The 26,492-nt window shown below is 37.8% G+C and overlaps 1 pseudogene; it reads right to left on the bottom strand.

The window, feature by feature from the left end:
• Nucleotides 1–531: 531 nt before the first annotated feature.
• LOC141512253 (lysophospholipase-like protein 1) lies at nt 532–10,235 on the bottom strand (annotated as a pseudogene).
• Nucleotides 10,236–26,492: the final 16,257 nt, after the last annotated feature.

Genomic DNA, 26,492 nt, shown 5'->3' with positions numbered 1-26,492 from the left:
ATCAGGCTGACAGATGCTTTTGATGGGGATTTTCAAGCTTTTTATGGGTGTCAAGCAAGTCATGATTGCCTTCTTGTGAAGTTCTGTGTATGCTCATATTTATGGATATTATTATTATTATTTCAAGATTTCCACAGATTCATGGTTTCAACAGCTTGAGGATTCTTTTCTTTGTTACAGATTGAAACCCATCTTGTGATATTCTTGTCCATATTCTCCAATGGCCTGGAGGCTTCTCTCTAGGTCCATTTTATTTCATGGATGGCAGAACAGCCCCAGCATAATCTAGATTATTGTTACTATTGGTTAGGACCTATAATTTCATTGTTGAGGGGAGAGGTTCTCAAAGGTGATCTTCAAAGGATCCCGGGGTCTCTAAGACCCTTTTAGGACATCTATCAGGTTAAAGCTATTTTCATAATAATACCAAGATGTTTTAATTTCTAACATGACAAATATTAGAAATAATACTTATAAACAAGGCTTCCGTGAAGGAGGAATCCTCAATATATATTTTTAAACATGATTGATTTATTCATTTGATTTTTCTGTTTCTTTTGGTAGCTTCTCAAGAACTCAAGATTTTTAATTTCTCTGGGTTGCTTCTGCTTAGCTCAAGATAAAGACTGGGAAAGCTATGAAATGTTGTGCTTTCTCCCAATGATTTCAAAATTGAATTTGTCTTTTCACCCATGAATGAAGAAATAACTCTTCAGTAGTGTGTCATGACACTGAAATAATTCAGGATGTGAATTCCTCATGCTTCTGAAGAGCCAAATAAATAGAAGATATTTTATTGAAAAACTAGAAAGTACAAATACTTCAGCCAGATCATAATGCTTCCTGAATCCTAAATGTGGTGACAGGCATCCCCCTGCATTGAAAAGCCTCCGACTGGTATCCTATTTTTCTTTATGCCATTTTTATTTCTTCATTAATCAAATTTGCAAGTACTTGGCACATTGAGTCAATAGATTCAAGGTGTTCTGGGCAAATATTTGATATTTTATATCCATCAAGCCACATATTAGAGAGTTCTCCATTCATCAGTGTATATGGCCTGGAAGCAGCTGTTGGATAAATATTATTTTCTGTGCTGAAAAAGTAAATTGTGATTTAAAACTTGGTCGATCCATTCTCTGAATCCTTGTCTTTTTTTTGCAGGGCAATGGGATTAAATTATTTGCCCAAGGTCACATAGCTAGGTAATTATTAAGTGTCTGAGGCTGGATTTGAACTCAGGTCCTCCTGACTCTATCCACTGTGCCACCTAACTGTCTCAATTCTCTAAATCCTTGAACCTTGATGCATGATCAGAGAGTCACTATGTTGTCCCACTGAGGCCCTACCTCTCACTGCAGCCATGCAGAGGGTCCAGCGACTGCCTCCATAATTCAACTTCTATATTTTTTAAGAGTGAAAAGTGAATCCCCGGACCAAAAGTGGAAGAATCACTGGCATTTGGAACAGGAACCTCTGCCAATGTAGAGGTACCTGGTCTACAATTTATAGTCTCATAAGACTGCTTGGGACCCTGAGAAATGAAATGACTTGCCCAGGGTCATATAGTCAATTTGTGTCAGAGGCAAGACTTGAATTTCTTGATTTGGGGAAGCTCTGTGTTCATTAGACCATGATAACTCTTCTTGTTATTATTCTTTTTTTCTTTTTTTTTGTCTTTTAGTCATTATTAGTCATTTTGGGGGGCCTAGACCTGGGACTTCACAAATGTAAAATAACACAAATTAATTAATGCTTATTGATTGATTATTACTGACTTGGAGAGATACTGTGGTATCATGGATTGGGAGCTAACTTTGGAGCTGAAAATACCTGGGTTCAAGTCTGGCCTCCCAGTGTGGCAAGTGACTTACCTTACAGGAAAGTTACTGATACTGCAGAGAAAATGGACATATGCATTGGGAGAAGAAATTCCTCACTGGCAGCTCCTTAACACTGATGAAATGATAAATCCTACTGAAAAAAAGAAATTATAAATTCTACTGAAAAAAATCCTAATAAAAATATTTCCTTTGTGGAATTTTTTCTACCAGTCTAGAACACTAACTTTTCCCTAAGGCATAGTCTTAAAGAGCTATCTGGGGCACTGAAAGGTAAAGTGTTTACCCAGAGTTCCAGTGCTAGAATATATTAGAAACAGGACCTGAATTCAAATTCTCTGCACACTATGCCCTGCTGCTTCTCAATGTTAATAAATGGAGTATTAGTATAACACCCTTTCAAAGTTTCTAAAATACTTTAGGTATTTTTATTCATTTGCTCTTCACCTGTGTAGTTGATTCTATAGGTGTCATTGTACCCATTTTAGGGATGAGCAAACTGAGACTCAGGAAGTCCAAGATCCTTCAGTTAATAGGCCAAATTTGATTTCTTTTTTTCTGCATTCACCTTTGTGTGTGTTTGTTTATTCATAGTCATTCACATGGTGGTACTCTCCGATACATCTGGCACCTGCTTGCAGTGCATCTTTTCTTCCCAGATAAGCCCAATGAGAAATGCATTTGGTTTCCTATTTCACACCCTACTTCTAACAAGTGTTGGAAGGACAAGTATTTGAAATATTCTGTCTGAAAGATAATCATAAATACCAACTTGCATTTCTCCATCAATTTAAGGGCAGCAAAAGCATTTTTTTGGAACACTGCTCAATAGGACTGGAGGTCATAGAAATATAGCATGACATGTAGATACTTTGGTTCATTAAACGATATCTAAAGCCACCCATTCAAGGGTCTAGGGCAGGATTTAAAGCCAGATCTTCCGACTCCCCTTCTTCTCCTCTCCCCTCCCCCTTTCTCTCTCTCTCTCTCTCTCTCTCTCTCTCTCTCTCTCTCTCTCTCTCTCTCTCTCTCTCTCTCTCTCTCTCCTCTCTCTCTCTCTCTCTCTCTCTCTCTCTCTCTCTCTCTCGTCTCTCTCTCTCTCTCTCTCTCCCCTCTCAGTTCTTTCTTTTTCCATCTCTTTACTCTCTTCTCTCTTTCTCTCCTCCCTTTCTCGCCCTACTCTTTCCTCCCCTCCTCTTACTGCCTTATTGTCTCTGTGTCTGTCTATCTTCTCTCTGTGACATTATTTTAATAATTTCACTCAACTACTGCTTAACAAATCATCTATTTTTATGTGAGATGAATTATGGCATAGATATGGCTTTTTAAAGTGGAATCCTTTACATCTTTAAATCCCATTTTTTTTTGGGCAATTCCAAATATTTTCCCTCCTTAAACCAATCCAGGTTCACATTTCATTTTCTCATAACTTTGTCTGTTTTGAGTTCTTCCTATCTAAGTTTGTTCTCCTAAGGAATATTCCCAGGGTGCTCAGGTTGCTGCCTGATTGTGACCAGGTTCACATGGTTTGGAAGTGGTTTGATGCTCCTTTGTGCAACTCCTATCTTTCAAGTCTATTCTTTGCGTGGAGAATTCAGGAAAGATGATTAAACCCTTGCTGATGGAGGGCATATTGTTAGACATTGAGGGATGGAGAAAGATTAGATAGGAGATGTCCTTTGGGAGTTTACAGTTGGTAGGAAAATAAAGCAACTATTGGGAGTTGAGATTAATCCTATGATTTCATTAGTCCAGAGAATCCCTGATGAAGGCACTTCAAGTATCAGTGCAGTGAAACTTAGTTTTAGAGACTTGGCTAAGAGGTCAATCAAATTGCCCAGAATCTCACAGCCAGGATGTGTCTGAAGCAACCCAGACCTCCTTGACTTGGAGACTTCTCCATCCACTGTGACAGGTTGCCTGCCACTCATGACCTACATGTATAAGACAAAATGATCCATGAGGACAAATTGAGAGGTGAGAGGTGAGGTCTACTGACAGCAGGTACAGTGGGGGAGGAAAAGTCCGTCCAGGCAGGAGATGGGGCGGGTTAGGGAAGGCAATGAAAACGCAGGGCATCTGAGAACTGAATTCAATTCTACATTTGTTGAACACCCACTGGACCGCACACTTGGTAGTATTCTTTGTTTCTTAAACTCTGAGGGTACCTTCTAATCGAAACCTCTTCTTTCCTGATTCCCCCAGTTTCAAAGGCCTCTCTTGCTCCAAAAATCTTGGATTTATTTTTCATGTATTAATATATAATACATACCTGTAGGTGTATATTATAATATGTTTATTATCTCCCTTAGTAGAATCAGCTCCTCTGGGACAGGGAGGAAATTTATATTATTTTTTGTCTCATTATCCCCAAAATATATGTATATCACCTCTCTTAGTAGAATCAGCTCCTCTGGAACAGGGAGGGACTCTTATTATTTTGTCTCTGTGTCCCCCAAATATACGTATATTATCTACCTTGGTAGAATCAGCTCCTTTGGGACCAGAAGTATTCTATATTACCCTTTTGTTACCTTTTTGCCTCTGTATCCCTGGCATCTAATATGCTTCCTGGCAAACAGTAGATGCTTAATAAATGCTAATTGATTAGAAACACTGCTTAAGACATGAATTCTCTCTATAACATCCTTGATATATTCTTGTCCTGCATTTTGATGGACTTCAGGGAAGGGGAGCCGATCACAGCCAACAGAGAGACTGGCACAAAGTTTAGGAAGACACATAATGAAACTCATAGATCAGAAAGAAAATTCTCAGGTAACTAACTATGTGATATATATGGTTGTTGTTGTTCAGCTGTGACTGGCTCCTTGTGACCCTATTTAGGGTTTTCTTAGTAATGATACTGGCATTCTTTTTCTAGCTCATTTTACAGATGAAGAAACTGAGGCAAACAGAGGTTAAGTGACTTGCCTGAGATCACACAGTTAATAAGTATTTGAGGCTGGTTTTTGAGCTTAGGCCTTCCTGACTTCTAAGTGCTCAGGGTATTATGACCCCATCTAGAGTGGAAATAGCACTGGCCCGGGAGCTGGAGCCTTGAGCTCAAATCCTGCTTCTGACACTGACCACATGTATAACCTAGGGCAAGTCCCTTATCCTCAGCTTTCTCCTCCACAAAATGAAAGGATTGGATAAGAAGTTTCTGAAATTCGTCTCTAAGTCAATGATCACATGAAGGTCCATACCAACCTAGGGAACCAAAGCAGGTTTCTTGGAGGAGGTGGCATTTGATTTGGGTGAGAATAGCTAGAATGATTTATTTCTTATGTTCTATGACATTCCAGCAATAGGAATCAAAGGCAAATAATACATTAAAATGAACATTTACAGAACATTTCTCAGACCATAAGGAAGCTGGATGGTAAAGGGGGAAGCCAGGAAGACTCATCTTCCTGAGTTCAGATCTGGCCCCAGACACTTACTGTATGACCCTGGATAAGTCACTTGAAAAAACTCACATATCAAACACAGCCAAAATAATAAAAACAACCATAATCATCACCACAACAACCAATAAATTAGATTGGAATTAAATCGGTTCTTCTGGGTCTCAGAAGGATGATATAGGAGCAATGAGCAGAAGGAAACAATATACAAGAGAAAGAATACTGATTCTATGGTTGGAGGAACTGGGTTTGAATTCCACCTTTGAGACTTCCTGAGAGACTCTAGGCAAATCACTTTTCTCTATGGGCCTCAGTTTCCTCATCTGTAAAATGAATGGGTTGAACTAAATGATCTCTAAAGTTTCAGCTCTTGATCTATGATCCTCTGATTCTTTGTTCCAGAGGCTATTTGAGGTCAAGGAAATATTAATATTAGCTAATATTTTTATAATGCCGACTTTCTGCCAAATGCTTTACAGTTATCATCTCATTTGCTCCTCACAACAATCCTAGAGGAGGGTAGGGGCTTCTATTATCTCTCTTTTCATAGATGAGAAAACTGAAGCAGACAAGGTTAAGTGACTTGTCCAAGGTCACCCAGCTAGAAGGTATCTGAAGTGAGATTTGAAGTCAGGTCTTCCTAACTCCAAATATAGCACTCTATCCCTTGCCAAACTAGTGAAATACCTTCTAAAAATCAGGAATCTATATGTTAGGCAGCCTTTGGAAAGGAATCCCTTCACTGGAGAGCTTCAAGCAGAGTCTGGATGATTACTTGAAAGGGATTTTATTGGGATTTTTTGTCCTATTCCAGATTGAACTACAGGGTTTCTCGGGCATAGCTAAGTGATGCACAGATTAGAATTCTGGACCCAAAACCAGGAATATCTGAATTGAGATCCAGACTCAGTCACTTTTTTTTATTAAAGATTTTATTTATTTTGAGTTTTACAATTTTTCCCCTAATTTTACTTCCCTCCTCCCACTCCCCACAGAAGGCAATTTGTCAGTCTTTATATTATTTCCATGTTGTACATTGATCCAAATTGAATGTGATGAGAGAGAAATCATATCCTTAAGGAAGAGACATAAAGTATAAGAGATAGCAAGATCAGACAATAAGATATCAATTTTTTTTCTAAATTAAAGGTAATGGTCTTTGGTCTTTGTTCAAACTCCACAGTTCTTTCTCTGGATATGGATGGTATTCTCCATTGCAGAGAGCCCCAAATTGTCCCTGATTGTTGCCCTGATGGAATGAACGAGCCCATCAAGGTTGATCATCACCCCATGTTGCTGTTAGGGTGTACGTTTTTCTGGTTCTGTTCATCTCACTCAGCATCAGTTCATGCCAATCCCTCCAGGCTTCCCTGAATTCCCATCCCTCCTGGTTTCTAATAGAACAATAGTGTTCCATGACATGCATATACCACAGTTTGCTAAGCCATTCCCCAATGGAAGGACATTTACTTGATTTCCAATTCTTTGCCACCACAAACAGGGCTGCTATGAATATTTTTGTACAAGTGATGTTTTTTCACCCTTTTTCATCATCTCTTCAGAGTATAGACCCAGTAGTGGTATTGCTTGATCAAAGGGTCAGTCACCACTTCTTAGCTGTGTGATCCTGGATAAATCTCTGTCTATCCCAATTTCTTTCCTTATAAAATGGGAATGATAATAACACCTACCTCATAGGTTTGTTGTGAGTGATCAAAGGAGATAATACTTATAAAATGCATAGCACAGTGTCTGATCCATATTTGGAGCTATATAAATACTAATTATAATCACCACCATCATCATCATCTTCATTGTCATCATTGTTCAGCTTCCTTTCAAATCAGAGATCCTGTGATTTTGTGCATGAGGAAGGAAGACCCTTCATTTAAATGGTTGGGAGTTGTAAGGGAGTTTAAAATTGAAAAGGTGACTTCTTTCTTTGATATCTTCCTTTAAACCAAAAGTATACAATCTCATCAATTTCTTTTCTGGGAACGATTTGTCCGCCAGCATTTCCTCCTTCCCTTGCATGTTCTGATTGCTCTCCAGAAGTATTAAAATCATATCATGTCTTGAAAATTAGTTTGGAGAGGTAGAGACAGTTCGGTGACTGTGAGGTTGAAAAATAGCATTTTTTTTTCAGGTGAGAATTACACTTTCAGCATTTTCCTTCCACCAGAACACTGTTCAACTTTTATGTTTTTAGAATTAGTGTCAGAGGATCTAGAGACAGAGGTAGTGAAGAAGGTACCAATCCATCAGAAATGGACTCCTCAGCATCAGTGAGTGCCTCCCACATGAAGTCAGTAGATCATAGCTTTAGCGTAGGACAGATGTCATTTAAACCACTCATTTTTTTTCTTCCTTAAAAATGAATTTTGTTTCTTTTCCCTTGTCTAATGTTCATTTCTGACTATACATCTCTTCATCTCTCTTGTTCTATCAAGTCTTCTCTTGTAACAAAGACTAAAAAATGGAAAAAAAATTCAGCCAAACTCCCTAAACTGTTGATCTTATCTCAGACAGTGAGTCAATAGATGTTGATATGTGCCAACCACTGCCTTAAACACTGGGGATACCCAGAAAGTGGAAAGGCAGTCCCTGTCCTCAGTGAGTTTCCAGTCTAACGAAGGAGACAATAAACCAACAACTATATACAAGCAACATTATAGATAGGCAAAACTGGAGATAATCAGCATAGGGGAGGCACTAGCAAAAGCAAAAGCAATAATCCCACCTCTGCAGAGAATAGAAGGAAGTGCATTTTTCTCATCTCTTCTCCTGGGCCAGATTTGTTCATGATGATAGAGAGTAGCCCATTTAATTTCATCATCCTCTCTGTTTACATTGCTGTAGACATTACAATATTGTTTTCCTAGTTTTGTTTACTTCACTTTGTTTTTGTTTAGAACTCTTTCCATGTTTCTCTGAATTCTATGTATTTATAATTTCTTGTGATCATCTCTTTTTTGTAACAGATAAGTAAACGGAGTCACAGAGAATGAATTAATGAGGAGGTATTTATTAAGCCCTTAATATGTGCTCTGCTAAAACTCTGCTAAATTCTGGGGATTTAAATAGAAAAGTACACAGTTACTATCCTGCGTTTTGTAGGACACATTTTCCAGTCCCCTCAGTTGCTAATGACTTCTCCTCCTATATTACTTTCTACTTATTCTGTATTTTGTATATACCTAATTATTTATATGATTTTAATGTGATTTTTTTCTTTTCTTTCCCTCCAATTACATGTAAAGATAGTTTTCAACACTTATTTTTTGTAAGATTTTGAGTTTCACATTTCTCTCTCTCCTTCCTTTCCCTCCTCCCTCTCCTTGACAGTGAGTAATCTATTACAGATTATATATTTTACAAGGTTTTTAAAGTTTTATTTTTTTTAAGATTTTATTTGAGTTTTACAATTTCCCCCCCCCCCAATCTTCCTCCCTTCCCTCCCCCCCAGAAGGCAGTCTGTTAGTCTTTATAATGTTTCCATGGTATACATTGATCTAAGTTGAATGTGATGAGACAGAAATCATAGCCTTAAGGAAGAAAAATAAAAGTACATAATAAGATAATGGGTTTCTTCCTAAATTAAAGGTAATAGTTTTTGGTTTTTGTTCAAACTCCATGATTCTTTCTCTGGATAAAGATTGTATTCTCCATCACAGATACCCCAAAATTGTCCCTGATTGTTGCAAGGATGGAATGAGCAAGTCCATTAAGGTTGGTCATCACTACCATGTTGTTGTTAGGGTGTACATGGTCTTTTTGGTTCTGCTCATCTCATTCAGCATCAGTTCATGGAAATCCTTCCAGGCTTCCCTGAATTCCCATCCCTCATGATTTCTAATAGAGCAATAGTGTTCCATCACACACATATGCCACTAAACTTCTATTTATTTATTTATTTATTTATTTATTTGTTCACTTATTTGTTTGTTTGTTTGTTTATTTATTTAGGTTTTTTTGCAAGGCAGTGGGGCTAAGTGACTTGCCCAAGACCACACCGCTAGGTAATTATTAAGTGTCTGAGGCTGGATTTGAACTCAGGTCCTCCTGACTCCAGGGCTGGTGCTCTATCCACTGTGCCACCTAGCTGCCCCTAAACTTTTATTTTTAATGCAAAGAATCAAGTTAAGTGACTTACCAGGGGCCACACAGCTGGTAAATGTCTGAGTTCACATTTGAACCCAGGTCCTTCAGATTCCAAGGCTGGTGCTCTATGCACTGAGTCACCTAGCCACCCCTCCATGGTTTTTTTGGTATGACATATTCTCATTAAAATATGATCTTTCAATGAGCTAGGCATATGTTTTTGCCTTTTCTTGTATCCCCAGGGTTTACTAAAGAACCTGGTATTCAGTAAGCATTTAATAAATGCATACTGATGAACTCAATCCCTGTTCTCAAAGAGTTCATGTTCTAGTAGGGAATTTCAGTTGAAGGTTAAGTAAGTTGCCAAAATAACAGTGAATGAGGAGGCAGAGTGAATTTGAGTCCATTTCATCTGACTCCAAAGATGGTGCTCTTTCCACTGTGCCTTTCTAGGATGAGTAAGACAAAGAGCTACCCAACCTCATAGATTCCATCTTGTTCCATCCTTTCCCCTATTTTCTATCTTTCCCTAGATTATGTGACCTTACCTCAACTCTAGAATTTTGCCTTTTGACTTCTCCCTTGGATAGAGTAACTTTTATATAGGGTTTGCCTACTGAGGTGACCTTCCCTTATTTAGGATGGTGGGGTCATATAATCAGAACTGAAAGGGAGTTTAGAGGTCATTTAATTCAACACTTTCATTTTATAGATGAGGAAATGGAGACCCAGAGTACTGAAGTGACATTTCCCCATATCATACATTGTGAGAAATAGAACTGAGATTGTAATGCAGATCCATTGACACCAGCTCAATCAGCTCATCCAAAGCTTCCATTTTGGACTTGGCTTGGCTTGAGATCGTGGGGCTCTCTGAGGACATTTAGATACCAGGATTCAGAGCCAAATTCTGTTGCTTAATTGCCTGTAGACCTCTTTCTGAGGATACACCACCTTCAGTAACCTGACTTTGATTGGGCCCCTGATTTATCTATACTATCTCTGACAAGCTTTCCCTCTGGATTATCATTCTAGTGCCTGGAGCCATACTGAAGGGTGAGGTGACTGGGATTTTCCCTGATGATGCTCCAGCTGAGAGAGCATTCATTGAATTGTGACAAGGGACTACTTCATTAATGAATGAATATTTGTATCCCAAGCACCTACCCCAGTGCCCAGCACATCTGGAGCCACTTAATAAATGTTTGTTAATTGATTGATTCACACTCTTTTGACAACACAGACACAACTAAGTTGAGTCCCTAATGAGCAAGAATGGGAGTAATTATTTAAACTATCTTAACTCTTTAAAATTTTAACTATTTATTTATTTAAACATTTAAAGTATTCAAAAAGAATTAGACATTTACAATACTTTAAAATATTTAAAATAGTTGAACATTTAAAACATTTGAAGTAGTTAAACATAAAATATTTAAAATAGTTGAACACTTAAAATTTTAAAAATATTTTAAAATAGTTAAAGTAGGAAGCTACCAGATAGCTTTCTCTTTCTGCATCAGGAGGCACATTTTACAAAATTATTCCTGGACACTAAAAATGCTAGATAGGGCTCTACAGGTGCTAGTCCTGCCCATCAAATCTTGTAGGGAGAGACTGGATGACTGGATGACTATTTTCAATATGGAAGAGTAAGTGAAGTGGTGTAGTCAAATTTTCTTACAACTATTCCTAGCAAGAACAAGATAAAAAGCATTGGATCAGAGAATGAAGGAGAAATCCAAGGAGCAACTAATAGTAAATGCATTTAACCAGCTTCGGTACACACAAGGAGAGAGTCGGAAGCTGGCACTATAGGGAAGAGATTCAGTCAGAAAAGACACATACAGGAGCACAGTAAGGGGAAATGTTCAAGCATGAACCAGGGCTGAGATAGGGATTCCCAGAGCTAGCAGTTGTTTTGGGGCAACCGGAGCCAGAAGACCAGATCAGGTCTAGCCAAGGAGCCTGAAGCCAACATTTGTTCCATCACTAACTGAGACTCAGAAGTCTGTGGGACTCTGACCAAAAGGGCAATTATCAGGGAGCCCTATTCAGAATCTTTCCTCTTTTCCCCTTTCACTTTTTTTGACTCCTCTCTTTCTCTGCCCCACCCCAGTTCAGGTATCTGTTTATACCCCTGTGTAGGTTGCCCCAGCAGAGAGATCTGGTCAGTAGCTCCTGAGAACCTTGAAGATCATAATGCACATTACTCGGAACTCAGGAAATACAGATAACAAAGGCAGATCTTGCATTCCTACCAAAATTAAGCAGACCCTGACCCTGATGTAAAATATTATTTTAGAAAGTAAGACTGGAAAATAGGTAAATGAGGAAAACAAAGACAATAAAGACAATCAAAAATTTCATGGATCCAGGTATGCTTAAGATAAACCTGAAAAAAAAAATTCCATGTCACCTAAAAAGCAAGACACCAAAGAAAATTCACACCTACTCAAGTTTGTCAGTTTAATTCAAGAGAAAACATGGTATGTTTGGGGGAAAAATCACTTTATTTAGATACCAGGATTCAGAGCCAAATTCTGTTGCTTAATTGGCCATAGACCTTGGGCAAGTCAAAAAGTCTTTTGAAGCTTCAGTTTCTTTATACTTAAAAAAAGAGGGGATTGAATTTTTGGTCTTTTAAGCTCTATATCTGAACTTTTGCTTCAACAAATATAGCTGATATTATTTGGGGAGAGGGAAAGGGGTGGGGGAGAGAGAGAGAGAGAGAGAGAGAGAGAGAGAGAGAGAGAGAGAGAGAGAGAGAGAGAGAGAAATGAAGAGGGAAGAGACCCAGAGAAACAGAGTTTTCATCTAGGGGCTATCCCTATCTGTCTTCCATTGGACTATGCCTTGCAATCAGTGGGGTTGAGATGAATCTTGATTTTGAAACCAATACTACCATTGCTATCTTCAGCAGGAGACTTTTTGCAATTTTCTCTGTGCCATATACAGAGAATACTGCAGAAATATCATTGATCATTTAGAGATAGGGACTGGACCTGTCCAGGCTGAAGGAATACCTTCAAGCTGCTTGGGTTGGCAGCTTCTTCAATTTGATGACTTGAGTGAGTTGCCTAGTGAACCCTTCTTTGGTTCATAAAGTCAGTATTCTCAAAGAGGAACCTGAACACAAATCTGCTTGGCTTCAAGGTCAGCTCTCTCTCTACTACTCTGCTTTGCTCCTCAGTCTAAATACATCTATCATTTTGTTGACAGGAAAGGGAGAAAACTTTGAGTTCAAGCAATAGCAAACTTAAACATCAACCATGAAAAGGCAGAATCATTAAGCTCTCATAATATAGCTAATAATGGCTATTTAGCTTTAAGTAATGAAGCAAATAAAAATACAGGAGGCACATCAATGCTTGTGTTTAATGGACCAATTGCAGTGACTGGCAAAAGTGGGCCCGATCCTTAATCTAAACATTTTCTGTTTGGATCTTAATAACCGTCTCTGTGAGTTGCAATTTATTCTCTCTGATGTGATGAATGAAAAAAATAGTACAATTACAATTTTAACAGCTTGCATTGGAGAGAGGGGAAATAGAGTTCTTTTCAGACAGAGGATGCTAGGAAACTGGCAAAACCCTAAGAAATAAGCTCTTGATTTAGCTTTTACCCAAAAAATAGACAACATGTGTTTCAGTGCAGAGAGGGCTAGATTTTGATTTATAGAAACTGGGTTTGAATCTAAGCCCAGGTCCTTCTTACTGTGTGACCCTGGCTTGCAAGACCCAATCCTCCTCATTTTAAAGATGAAGAAAACTGAGGCAGGTAGATTACTTATGCTATCCCTGTTAGAAGTCAAATTTAAACCCAACTCTTCCAACTTAACAGCCAGTGTTCTATTACACCTTGCTTCTCATATATGAATGTCTTTGGCAGTTTCTGCATATTCCCTTTCTAACCTATAAATTTCATGAGAGGTGAGATTGTGTCTTATCTATTTACCTAAATTTTTAGACCTCAGTTCTTCATCTATAAAATGAAGAAATGGAATGAAATGGATGGCCTCAGAGATCCCTTTCAGCTCTCTTTTGTGATCTAGACTTGGGGATCCCTGGCATTTTCCCCTCATCTTTTGGTTACAACTCTTCACTTGCTTCCAGGGCACTAGAACAAAGAAATTTATTGAAAAGTTCCCTCTCCATGATTCCTCCCCCTTTCATCCCATGAGGAGTAATATGGCAGTGTAGATGGACCAATTAATCCATAAGTATTTATTAAGCTAGGCACTGTACTAAGGCCTGGGGATACAAATACAATACTCTCAAGGAGCTTACATCTTAATGGGGGATATAGCAAAATACATACAGAAGAAAAATTATCTCATAGCTATTTCTTTTTGTTCTCTTTAGGTAGGTACAGAATAAATAGAAAGTGAACAAATATATGCAAGGGTATTAAGTACAAGGTACCTTGAGACAGAAGATACTAGTAGAAGGAATTAGGAAAGACTTCATGCAGAAGATGGTATCTGAGTCAAGACTCAAATCCTGTCTGTGACATTAACTATGAGATCATGGACACTATCATCCTTTTTTTAAGGTTTTTTTTAGTTTTTTTTTTTTTTGCAAGGCAAATGGGGTTAAGTGGTTTGCCCAAGGCCACACAGCTAGGTAATTATTAAGTGGCTGAGACCGATTTGAACCCAGGTACTCCTGACTCCAGGGCCAGTGCTTTATCCACTGCACCACCTAGCTGCCCCTACACTATCATCCTTTACTGCTCTTATTTATAAACTAATAATCATACCTGATATGTATAGCGCCTGGAGGTTTGCAAAGCATTTTACATGCATTATTTTTTTCTGGCTCTAGTGTTTTATTTTTTAAATTAGATTTTATTTTTTCAATCAACAAAAATATGCTTTCTCTTTCTCTCCCTTCCTTACCACCTTTTAAGAAAGAAAAACAAAACCAACCCCCGTTATTTCATCTGATAAAACCTATTATAGTTATTCTTATGGACAAAACAGGCTATAGTAAGCTATATTAAGAGTCTCCTCTATGTGGTCCTAGGATCAATCAAGTAACAAACATCAAGTAAATCTTTGTTTTGTGGTAGATGAGGACTGGGGAAAGAGAAACAATAGTCCATAGATTTAGAACTGGAAGAATCTTAGAAGGCCATCTAGTTCAATTGCCTTATTTTTTACATCTTAAAAAGTTGATGCCTTTTGTTCTTATCTTACATTCAATTTTTAAATATCCCCTTCTCCTTTAACCCTATCCAGTGAGCCTTCCTTTGTAACAAAGATTTTTAAAAAATTCTGTGATGTAGATATTGTAGTTTCTATCATTTCCATTTTCTGGATGGGATAGAGTGTTAGCTGAAGTGACATACCCAGAAGCCAGTGGGATAGTAAGTGATAGAAACAAGACTTGATCTTTATTCTTCCTTTCTTCAATTTTCCCCTTTCTTCTATTCAACCATGTTAAAATTAAAGAGAAATAATTTAACTTTATTTGATTCTGTAAACAAAGCAATTCACCTTTCATTTATTGCCAATGCCAAGAAATAAAGGTTTGAAACAAACTTTAGAAACAATTGACACTTGTTGGTCTAGGAAGGGTCTTTCTAAAGCAAAATCTCACAGTCTTATTTATCAAACGAGGTCATACCAATCAATCCTCACTGGATGAGTTAAAAAGCATTTAAGTACTCACAAAATCCCAAGCAAAATGGGTGCCAAATGGCAGGGAACATTTAGAAAACTCAAGATAATTGCTGGTCTCAAAGAGCTCACATTCTAATTGTAGGAGAGAATAATAAGGTTCAGCTGCAGGGCCAATGGCAAGGTCAGGAAGTTCTAAGGCAGAAATGAGGGCAAGTCCTGGATGTATTCTGTCATGACAGCCAGTTTTCTTGCTCTCTTTGATCACTACTATTAATTTCAAGTCCACTTGAATGGTTTAAAAAAAGAACTTACAGGGGCAGCTAGGTGGCACAGTGAATAGAGCACCAGTCCTGGAGTCAGCTGGACCCGAGTTCAAATAGGTCCTCAGACACGTAATATTTACTTAGTTGTGAGACCTTGGGCAAATCATAGAACCCCATTGCCTTGCAAAAACCAAAAATCCTTACAGTTAGATGAGATTAATTATGGCACTAGTGGAATGCTGGAGAGATCTGTCCATGGTTCTGCCTTGTTTAACATTTGACTCTGATGAAGGCATAGAAGCATCCTTGTCTAGTGTCACACAAAGCTGGGAAAGGGGCAACAAAGGTGTGAGAGGACATAAGCATCTATCTACCCTAAATGTCCATTCTAACTGTTAGATATTGATGTTCTGTGAGATAGAATATAGCAACCATTTTCATGGGTATTATGGTCTGGTAGGGGGATAAAAATATAATAGAGGTAACTAAAATTATAGGTTTTCTATGATTCATGCATTAGGGAGGCACAAAAAAAGCTATGTGAAACTTGAGGAAGAAAAGGTTATTTCTGACTGAGAAGATGAGTCAAGGCTTCAAGAATAGGTAGTATTTGATTGGAGCTCTAAAGAGTGGGAAGAGGGGCAGCTAGGTGGCTCAGTGGATAGAACACTGGCCTGGAGTCAGTAGGTCCAGAGTTGAAATAGGTCCTCAGACACCTAATATTTACTTAGCTGTGTGACCTTGGGTAAGTCACTTAACCTCATTGCCTTGCAAAAACAAAACCAAACCAAAACATTAAAAAAAGTGTGGAAGGATCTCAAAGACTGAATGGAATGATTTAAGAAACCCATTTATCCCTTGTCTACTATTTGTCAGACGCTGTTCTAGGTGCTGAAGATTAAAATACAAAGTTGAGATAGTTCCTGAACATAAATCACTTTCATTTTAACATGATGCTTCATCTCCCATCTCCATGGCTTTGACTATTCCCATGTGCCTAGAATGTACTCCTTTCTTACCTCTGCCTCATAGAATTCTTTTTTCCCCTTTAAGATGCTCTAGCACCATTTTATGTATTAAATATTTTCTTATCTTTGAAATTGCTAGTACTCTATCTTTCAAACTGCCTTATATTTAATTTGTTTATGTTTGGATTTGTTCACTCAACAATATGGATATATATCCATTAGAATGAAGTGAAAGTAAGGATTTCTTCATTCTTTGTGCTTGGGGTACAGTGCTAGCATAGTGTCTGGCACATAGAACATGCTAAAGAGATGTTTTTTGATTGATAATATAGAGAATTAGCACAACTAGCAGAGTGGGATACAAGAAAGGGAGTTATGACCTGATGAGGCTCAGGAATGGTGAGTGGAGCTGTAGACCAGCTGATCATCATGCTCTTTTCAGAAGTAATGGTAGTAGTGATTTGATATCTCTTCTTAGAGGAAGAGGAGGAGGGAGCAGGGCTAGGCACCTGGGCAGTAGGGTCCCTGGAATCATAGGATCATAGATCTAGAGTTGCCATTGAGCCCAACCCCCTCATTGGCAGATGAGAAAATGCCCAGATGGATTTTTATGGCTGCATGGAATGGGAATTCAATAGTCAAAGAGGAAGAAGGACATTCTTGATGAAGGACAAAGCTTGACTAAAATTCTAGAGTTTAAGCCCTTGGACAGCAGAGATTCATACAGGAGGACTGGAACTAGGTTCATGGAAAGGACTCCCACCCCATCCAACAAACGTTTATTAAGTTTCTATGAAACAACTGGCTCTGTGCTTGATGTTGGCAATTGAAAAATGAAATTCAAACGTTCCCTGACCTCAAGGAGATTACAATGTATGGGGGAGGGACTAAACAGATAAATACAAAATCTGTTCAAAGTGAAAAAAAATAATTTAAGGATATAGATAGAATATCAGGCTGGTGGATCAGGAAAAGTCTCTTGTAGGGGGTGACTTTTGACTTGATTCTTGAAGCCAAAGCTGGAAAGACAGGGGAAGCACCACAGAATGGAGAAGCTTGAAGGACAAAGGAGTCTGAATTGTATTTCATTGGGCAGTTGGGTGGCACAGTGGATAGAGCACTGGCCTTGGAGTCAGGAGGTCCAGAGTTTGAATCTGACCTCAGATAACTGACACTAACTAGCTGTGTGACTCTGGGCAAGTCATTTAACCTTGACTGCCTCACATCCAGAGCTATCTCCAGTAGTCCTGATTCATGTCTGGTCACTGGATCTGGATAACTCTGGAGGAAAAAGTAAGGCTGGGGACTTCATACAGCACCTTCTCACTCAAAATTCATTCCATCTGTTTGTCATGACATCACCTCCCTGGGGTCATGGTCTTCTTCAAGAATGAAGGACAAAACATTATTAGTGGGCATCGGGAAGCAATTATTGGGTGTTTTGTGTGTTTAGTTTTTACTAATGGAGCAATACTTACCATGAGACTTCCTTGATATTTCAGAATCAGGCTCAAGGAGAAGGGGATATGTGTGAGAGGAAGTATTCACATCTGACCTCAGGCTGAGGAAAAATGGAGAAAAGAACTGGTGACATAGTTAAGGTTTTGTATAGTTTGGAAAAATACATTGTTTTGGTCTTCCTCCTTGGTTAATGACAGTAACTAAACAAATAGTATTGTTATGGATTATTACATTAACCAAGTATCAACAAAGGTATTGCTATTGATTCTTACATTACATTAATGTGGGGGAATGGTATAACTATCGATTATCATATTAAAGAAATGTGGGAGGATACAAAAATATTTCTCCCTCCAAAATTACTTAGGCTTATCTTCATGAATTCTGCAATGGATCAGGATGAGGGATGACTTTAAAGAGAAATTAATGGCAAAACAAAGACTATTCTTAATCAAAGTTGCATTAAAAAAAGAAAGCAATTAGGGAAACAAGAGAAATCTGAATCTAAACCAGCCACGAAGTTCTCATCTGCAAAGATCCACAGGATCCATCAGAAATCAAATGACTAATGCAGCAACTTTTATGTTGAGAAGCCAATTAAAGTATTAGGATACAATGGAAAAGATCTGGAAAATTTTATTATGTGTAAAAATTTAAGAAAATGTTATATGGAATTAAAAGTCCGTAATGGGCCTTCTGTCTGTATGCAATACAAGTCAAGGTCATCCCTCAAGGCAGAAAGTGAAGAGTTTTCAAATAATGTATCATTCAATGAGAAGACATGCAGGTCAGAAGCTGCTAGATGCTATTTGTGTTTTATTTTGGAAGAAATCAAACTACCAAATAGAATTCTTCATCGGATTCCATGATACTTTACCTGGGATGCTCATTTTAGAGCGTGATAGAGAAAAGGGGAGAGAAGGCAGAGCATTGAAAAAGGTAGGGCAGAGAAGGATGAGAAGGATGTTCTGGGGGAAGGAGGCCAGGAGAAGAATCAGAGTAGAAGAGTAGTGGAGAGGAGGTATGAAATTCTTGGACTGAAGACCTCAAGAGAAATAATAGATTTCCACCCAGCTTAAAGGGACCAGAGAGCCCATCTTTGTATAACCTCCTCAATTCACAGTGAAGTGTTTTGAATAACAGTTTAATCTTTTCCAGGTTATGTAGGATTCTAGCTCTTGACCTAGAAGGGTCTTCATAGGTTATGTGAACCATATCATTTTTCAGAGGAGGAAATAAGAGCTTTGAAAAGTTTAGTGATTTTGTTTTTTAGTTTTTTTTGCAAGGCAAATGGGATTAAGTGGCTTACCCAAGGCCACACAGCTAGGTAATTATTAAGTGTCTGAGACCGGATTTGAACCCAGGTACTCCTGACTCCAGGGCCAGTGCTTTATCCACTATGCCACCTAGCCGCCCCAAAGTTTAGTGATTTGCTCAATATCATACAGGTCATCTAGCTCTTTCTACTTCAAGGAATTATTTCCAATTGGGAAATCTTCTTGGAAGAGATGGTATTTGAGATGGGCCTCAACAGGGCTGTGTTGGAGTCAACTCTAATAAATTTGTCATTGTCAATTGTTAAAATTTCAAGGTAAAGATTTTGTTTTTGAAGTATTGAAGTGGTATCTGATTCTCTGTGACTTCATTTTGGAGTGTTTTCCCATTTCCTTCTCCAGATCATTTTATAGAAAGGTAATTAAACAGGATTAAGTGATTTGCCCAGAGACATACAGCTAGAAAGTGTCTGAGGTCAGATTTGAATTTAGGAAAATGAGTCTTCCTGATTCCAGTCCTAGTACTCTAACCACCTGGTCACATGAACATTTACTCCTCAGTAAATGGCAGTCAAAATGCTGTTTGGTTGATTGCCTAGACTTAAGAAACTGTGAACAATGAATATTAAATTTAAAAGCATGTGCATTCTTCCCTCTTTCCTCAGCCAGCCATGTTGTTAAACATTTACTGGCACATCTGTGTGTTGCTCTATAAACCTTGAACTTAGAAGGAGTGCAGGAGAAGGTTCAGGGAATGAAGTCATCAGCAGCAGATTGGAGGTCCAATGAAAGTAGTAGTGATAATGGTAGTGGTGCTAGTAGTAGTGGTGGTGGTACTGGTGGTAATGGTGGTGGTAATAATCCTTGGAATTTATACAGTGTTTTGAGGTTTGCAAGGGGTTTTCCATCCATTATCTCATTGAAACCTCACAATACAGCTAACTTTGAAGTATAGGTAGAGAAGGATTAGATGAAATGAAAGAATTTCCAAGTAGAGGGCATAATGTAAGCCAAGACAGTTCACTGTTGAAGTACTTCTTGTGGTTTATGTAAAACAACTGAAGAAATGTTCACTAGATGTAATCTTGATTGTTTTCTAGCTTATTAATAGCCTTTATCAGCCAACAAGAAAAAAAAACACTCCATTTTTGGAAATTCAGGTTGGCCTCTTCCCATGTATCTACATCATGAGATAAAAAGAGAAACTCAAGTTTATATACATCATGACATAAAAATAGAAACTCATGTTTCATTTTTATCTCTGTATCTCTGTATACCAATTACATTACTTCATTAGGAATTGGGGGATATGATAACTTTGATGCTTCAAATACAAATGATTCTGTTGTGGAAGAAAAAAGGAAGTTACTCAAAGAAATAGAGATGAATGGAGTAAGATGAAGAATATTGACCTTCTCATAGCACTTATCATAGACTTACATAATGAATATTTAATTATGCATAAATTTTCACCCATCCATTATTCAGTCATCTATCTGACATTCTATCCATTTGTATAGATATGCAGGAATTGCTTGTCAACTGAGATTTTCAGAAAGAACATTTAGAAATTGGAGTCATCTGCAGGCATTAAAGATTAAATCCAAAGAAGCCATATTGGAATAGTGTTGAAGATACCAAAGTTCAGAATGGGCTGAGACTGTCAATGAACAAAACTGCTTTTTTTTAAAACCCCAAATGGCATTTAAATTGCTGGCAAAATTGTAGGTTGTTTTTAAGGTGATGGTTTGTGAATATCTAGAACAGTATGAAAACTAACTTAATTTTCTTTTTGACAGGCTTATAGGACTAATAGATAAGGAGAATGCTGTGGAAACATTGAATTTGGATTTCAGTTTGCTGTTTGAAATAAAAACCTAAACTATCAATGTGGAGATGATGAAATGCAGGCCTATATTTAGGTAGATCTAGCCCAATTGAACAACTCTACTCCAAGGTCAGTCAGTGATTGATGCATCAAAGTTAATATGGAAAGACGATGTTGGTGGAAAGCCCTGTTCTTATCAGCATTTTTGGTTGTAACTTGTATAATAGTATAAAAAATATTTTAAATGTAGAGATTTCATCAAGCTTGGGTTTTTTAAAATTTTTTTTAAGGTTTTCGTAAGGCAAATGGGGTTAAGTGGCTTGCCCAAGGCCACACAGCTAGGTAATTTTTAAGTGTCTGGGGCTGGATTTGAACTCAGGTCCTCCTGACTCCAGGGCTGGTGCTCTATCCATTGCACCACCTAGCCATCCCAAGCTTGGGGTTTTAAAAACACATTGGGTAAATAAGTAGACCTGGGGTTCCTCCAGAGACTATAGGCTAAACATAGAGGACAAATCATATGCAATTTAAAGAGGGTTAGATATAATGTCTTACATTAATGTTATTAGTCCATTGATTCTTAACTTTAACCATGGATCCCTTTGGAAGTCTGGTGAAGCCTAGGGAATCCCTTTAAGCAAAATGTTTTTAAATGCATAAAATTATAGGAATACAAAAAAGTCAATTAAATTGGAATCCACATTTTTTTTTCTCAACCAAGTAGGTGAATCCCAGATTAAGGACTCTTGTACTAATGCTAAAAAAAAAGTGACAGGAAAAATACAGGATAGGATGAGAAAGGGTCTTCCAACAGTTTATGTGGAAAAAGACGTGGGGGCTATGCTTTCATGGACTGAAAACTCTGTCTGATTTCATAAGCTAATGAGACAAAGCTTAATAGAAATATAAGAGCCAGTGTATGGAAATAGTCCTGGTGTACTCCCTAACCTGATTAGACCAGCATTGGTCCTCTCCTCTAGCATAGTACAGTGTTCTGCACATAACTGGCAATGAGTACCAATTTCTTCTTGTTTTTATTCTTATTCGTATTATTGTACTTGTTCTCATTTTTCTCTTTCTTGTATTTGTCCTTATTCTTGTCTTTATTTTTTTATTCTTCTTGTTCTTATGGCTATTATTGTTCTTCTAATTACGAATTGATTTTTTATTTGTAATTTAATAAGCCACTAAAATGAGCATTCCATATTCATTGTAGAACAGGAAAAGAAAATTGTGTGAAACTATATAGTCATTAATTATGTGCCACTTACATTTTCTTTTCAAGATATAACAAATCCAACATGCAACTTTCCGAGTTGTCTTGCTTCTCTGAGATTCTACTCTTCCTTCTGTTGTTTGCTATACATAATAACTGCTTTGATGAATCTCTTTTTTGGGGGTGGGTAAGAGGGGCCCTGTCACTAAACTTTCTTCCTCTTATTTCCTCCCCAATGAAAAAAAAGGATGCCCAGATCTTTGTAACTAATATGCATAGCCAAACAAACCAAATTCCCACATTGCCATTGACCAGAAATGAATGTTGAGTCTATCACTGCTCTGGTACAAGGTGAGGAGCATTTTGGTCCTCTAGCATCATGATTGGTCACTGCTTTGATTCAGAGTTCTTGAGTTTTTTTAAATTTGTTAATAATATGGCTTTTGAATAGAGACCTTCGTGATAGAGGGGATACCAAGTATATGGGGTGAATCATGGTGAGTTCCCCTTTTAATGGAAGAGATGGATTCCATAACTGGAAAGGGATGCAAGAAAGCTTTCATGTATAATAACTTGCTGAAGTTTTTTTTTCCATATGTGAATAAGGAGACAAATCAAATTTGTCAACAAATAACCATTTCATATATAGGTGAATCTAAACAAAACAAACAACTCATATTAAAAAGGAGCCATTTGGGATGTTACAGAGGAGTTGCCATCTTTGTCAGTGGCAGAAAACCCTACCAATAACCTCACAGATCCTTGAAATTTCACTTCCAGCTATTAATTATTCATGGATTATCAGTTAATTAGAAATGTAAGAAATCATACTTAAAAGTTGTTTTTAATTTTTCCATCTGATCCATCTCCATATATCACCCCCCCTCTCTCTACCCAACAAGTCAGCCTTCCCATGTTTCAAAGAAGCAAAAGTAAACAAAACTGGCCAACAAAGCCACAATATAGGATGGAGCACATAGTATTCTATACTCATGGACTCTCATCTTTTCAAAGAAAAGAGGAAGGCTCATTTCCTCATTTCTTCTTGAGAGCCAGGAGCTACATAATCTCAGAATGGAAAGGGTCTCACCGTTAGGTGGTCCAGCTAACAGCTGGCCCAAAACTGGACAGGTATCATGAATCCAACCTCCTCATTAAGTGGGCCTCTATCCTTTACCTGAAGTTGATTATTCATAGACTAGGAAAGCCTTTTTTTTGGACAGCTCTGAGTATTAAGAACATTTTCCTTATGTTTATTCGAATGCCATCTCATTCAATAATTATGGAGTACCACTTTACCCAAATACATACTGTAGAAATTGTTAGAATCATAGATTTTTGAAGAGGAAGGGATCTTAAGGCCATTGAATTCAACCTTTTCATTTAACAAAGAAAGTAACTGAAACCTAGGGAGGTTATATGAGATATCCAAGCTCTCACCAGTAGTATCTGAGATAGGGTTTGAATTCACAGCCTTTGGTATCTACCATACCACACTTTTGGTTATTAGTAAGGACAGAACTAGATAGAAGTTAATGAAGCCATTCAGTTCTTTACGTTCAGGCATTTGGGAAAATAACGGAATTTTCAAAAAAAAATTAAATTACCTTTGTTCTTCTCAATGCCATACATGTCAAGTCATAGGTGGTTTGACAACATCCACAGGAGACTTCTCCTTTCCCCTCCAATTAATGTCTAAATTAGTTCCTTGAAAATTTGACTTTAGGTTAAACAATATTACAGGGGGCCGGTTAATTTCATAGGTTCAATGATATAAATGAGCATCTGGTCAAAGGCCTTTATTGTGGGATTTTCACAGCTTAGATGAGGCTGTTATAATATATTAGGGTTCAGGCAGCATTTTGCCAAGATTTAATTCAATTCAACAAATGTCAAACATAACAACAGAAACTCAAACACATTCTAGGAACTGGTCTTACAGAGATGAAAAAGACCCAATCCCTTTGTAGCAGTGAGCCTCTTAGGCACTTCTCTCAATTGGGAAACCTAATGGGGAAATGAGAAGTTTCAGAGCCTAAATTATCTACATGACCCCTTCTTTAGTGTTATCATTCATAGCAACTCATATGCCTAGAAGACATGGTGAGGATATAATTTCTTTTATTTTTTTTAAATTCTTTTTTAGGTTCTTGTAAGGCAAATGGGGTTAAGTGGCTTGCCCAAGACCACACAGCTAGGCAATTATTAAGTGTCTGATGCTGGACTTGAACCCAGGTACTCCTGACTCCAAGGCTGGTGCTTTATCCACTACGCCACCTATGTTTTTTTTTTTTTGGTACAAGGCAATGGAGTTAAGAGACCTGCCCAAAGTCACACAACTAGTAAGTATCAAGTGTCTGAGACTGGTTTTGAATTCAGGTCCTCCTGACTCCAGGGCCAGTGCTCTATTCACTATACCACCCTGTTGCCCCCAAGGATATTATTTCTAATATTTGTAGCATTTTTTCTGGACTAGTCCCCCAACCTGCAATTGAGCCCAGAGGGTTAGCTGCCACTGCAGTGGACAACTCTAGCTTGACTCCTCTCTTTGGTGTTAGATGTCCCTCTCCTTGAAGTTGCTCCTTCTTCAAGTGATGCTTTTCTCTATCTGTACCTGTCTGGAGACTGTACTTCAATGCTCTCTGCTGGTTGCAATTCCTACTTGTTGGGTAGCTTCCCTTCAAGGATATATGGCCAAAGTGGGTGGGAGAAGGTAGATTATCTCTTTCTCCCTCCATATAGTTTTCTCTTCTGCCAGAAATTTCTGATTTATATTCCCTCTTCCAAATTGGTGAATGTGTTCAAGTTTGAGCTACTCATGGACTTGAAAAGGCACGTTCAATTAAAGGGAGATTACCTCTTCTGATTTTGGCAGTGATGGGTATTCACACCTCATAAAGAGTTAACACATTGTTAACATTTCGACAACTCATTATCTCTGTTATCTCCTCTTTGCTTTCTGTGACTACTTCTATCATGATGGTGGAAGGGGAGGTGGCGTTGATGGAGAATCAGTTCCCTTCTTCCTTTCATATTTCTGCAAAGATTTAAGATTACAGCATGCTTCAGATCTATTATAGGGAAGCAATGTAGTGTAAAGGAACCAGCAATCTTCTGAAGGCAGAGTACTGGCATTCAAATCTCACCTCTGATAATTACTCTCTTTAGTTAGTCATTTAGTCTCCTTGGATCTCATCTGTAAAATGAAGGATTAGATTAGTAGCTGGAACTGTGACAAGAGTGCTGAGCTTGGAGTCTAGATGCACTGAGTTCAAATGGGGCCTTGGACACTTATGAGCAGTATGTCTCAGGGCAAGTCACTTTACCTTCCTCTGCCTCAGTATCCTCACCTGTAAAATGAGGATAATAGCAAATTTCTCCCAGGGTTGTTGTGAGGACAGAATGAGATAATATTTATAAAGTGCTCTGTAATCTTTAAAATGCTAAAAAAAACCCTAACTATTATTACAACAAGAAATGTATCATGCACCTAATATGTGCCAAACATTGTTCTACACACCAGGGGCCCCAGCCATATTGGTCTGCAGACTCAAAATTCAATAACTCCAGTAGTTTTTTTAGGGGTGAATTCATTAAATATTTGACCAAATATAGTCCTCGAAGGATGTCATAACTATTTAAATGACCCTTGGCAGAAAAAAGGTTCTAGACTCTTTAGTAAATAACAAAGATCAAAGTCTCATATGGGCATGAGAAACTGATGCCCATGATAGAGCACTATTCAATATTGCCTGATGGGTGTGCTTCAGTTACAAAACAAAATGACCACCTGAGGTCTGAAGGGCAAAGTCATCATACCCAAGGGGCAGTTTACCTAGAAGAGTCAACTGGCATTTAAAAAAAGGAATATATAAAGGGAATTGTTGATATGGACATAGAATCTCATCAAGGAGGGAATTATGATTTTATTTTTTAAAAGAAAATCTGAGTTTAAAAATTTTTATATTATACTCTTCAATGTATTCTTTTTCTTCCCCCAGCTTAGCTTTATAATAAGGAATAAAAATGAAGAGAAAAAAAGTTCAGCAAAACAAACCTATATACTGAAAAAGTCTGATATTTGTTTTATTGAACACTGAAAGAAAGACCACCCCCAACTGGGGGAAATAGCTTTTTGGTAATTTTTTCTTTAGATTCAATCCTAGTTATTAAGGTTTTGCAGTTGGAACAAGATATTTTCCTATAAAAGAAAAGAAAACAAAAAAAATGCTGACTCCCTTTGTCTTGGCTGCCCCATGCCTCATCATGAAAAACTTCAATATTCTTCCTTTTTTTCCCTAAGGTGTTTCAACAGACAAAAGAAATCACCTTTAGTCCTGAACAAATGTATCTAAGCTTGCACATACCTGTATGGAAATTGGTGGTGGAAGTGGCTTCTCCTTTCATGTAATAAATTAGTGAGCCTTCTATTGTCTCCAGTATAGATGTATAGATTAATAAAGCAGGGCAAGGCATATGGATACAGGGAATCAATGCAAGCCTA

This window comes from Macrotis lagotis, chromosome 2, assembly GCF_037893015.1.
Source record: "Macrotis lagotis isolate mMagLag1 chromosome 2, bilby.v1.9.chrom.fasta, whole genome shotgun sequence".
NCBI classification, from domain to species: Eukaryota; Metazoa; Chordata; class Mammalia; order Peramelemorphia; family Peramelidae; genus Macrotis; species Macrotis lagotis.
The sequence above is the reverse complement of the archived record's forward strand: the minus strand, read 5'-3'. Positions and strand labels throughout refer to the sequence as shown.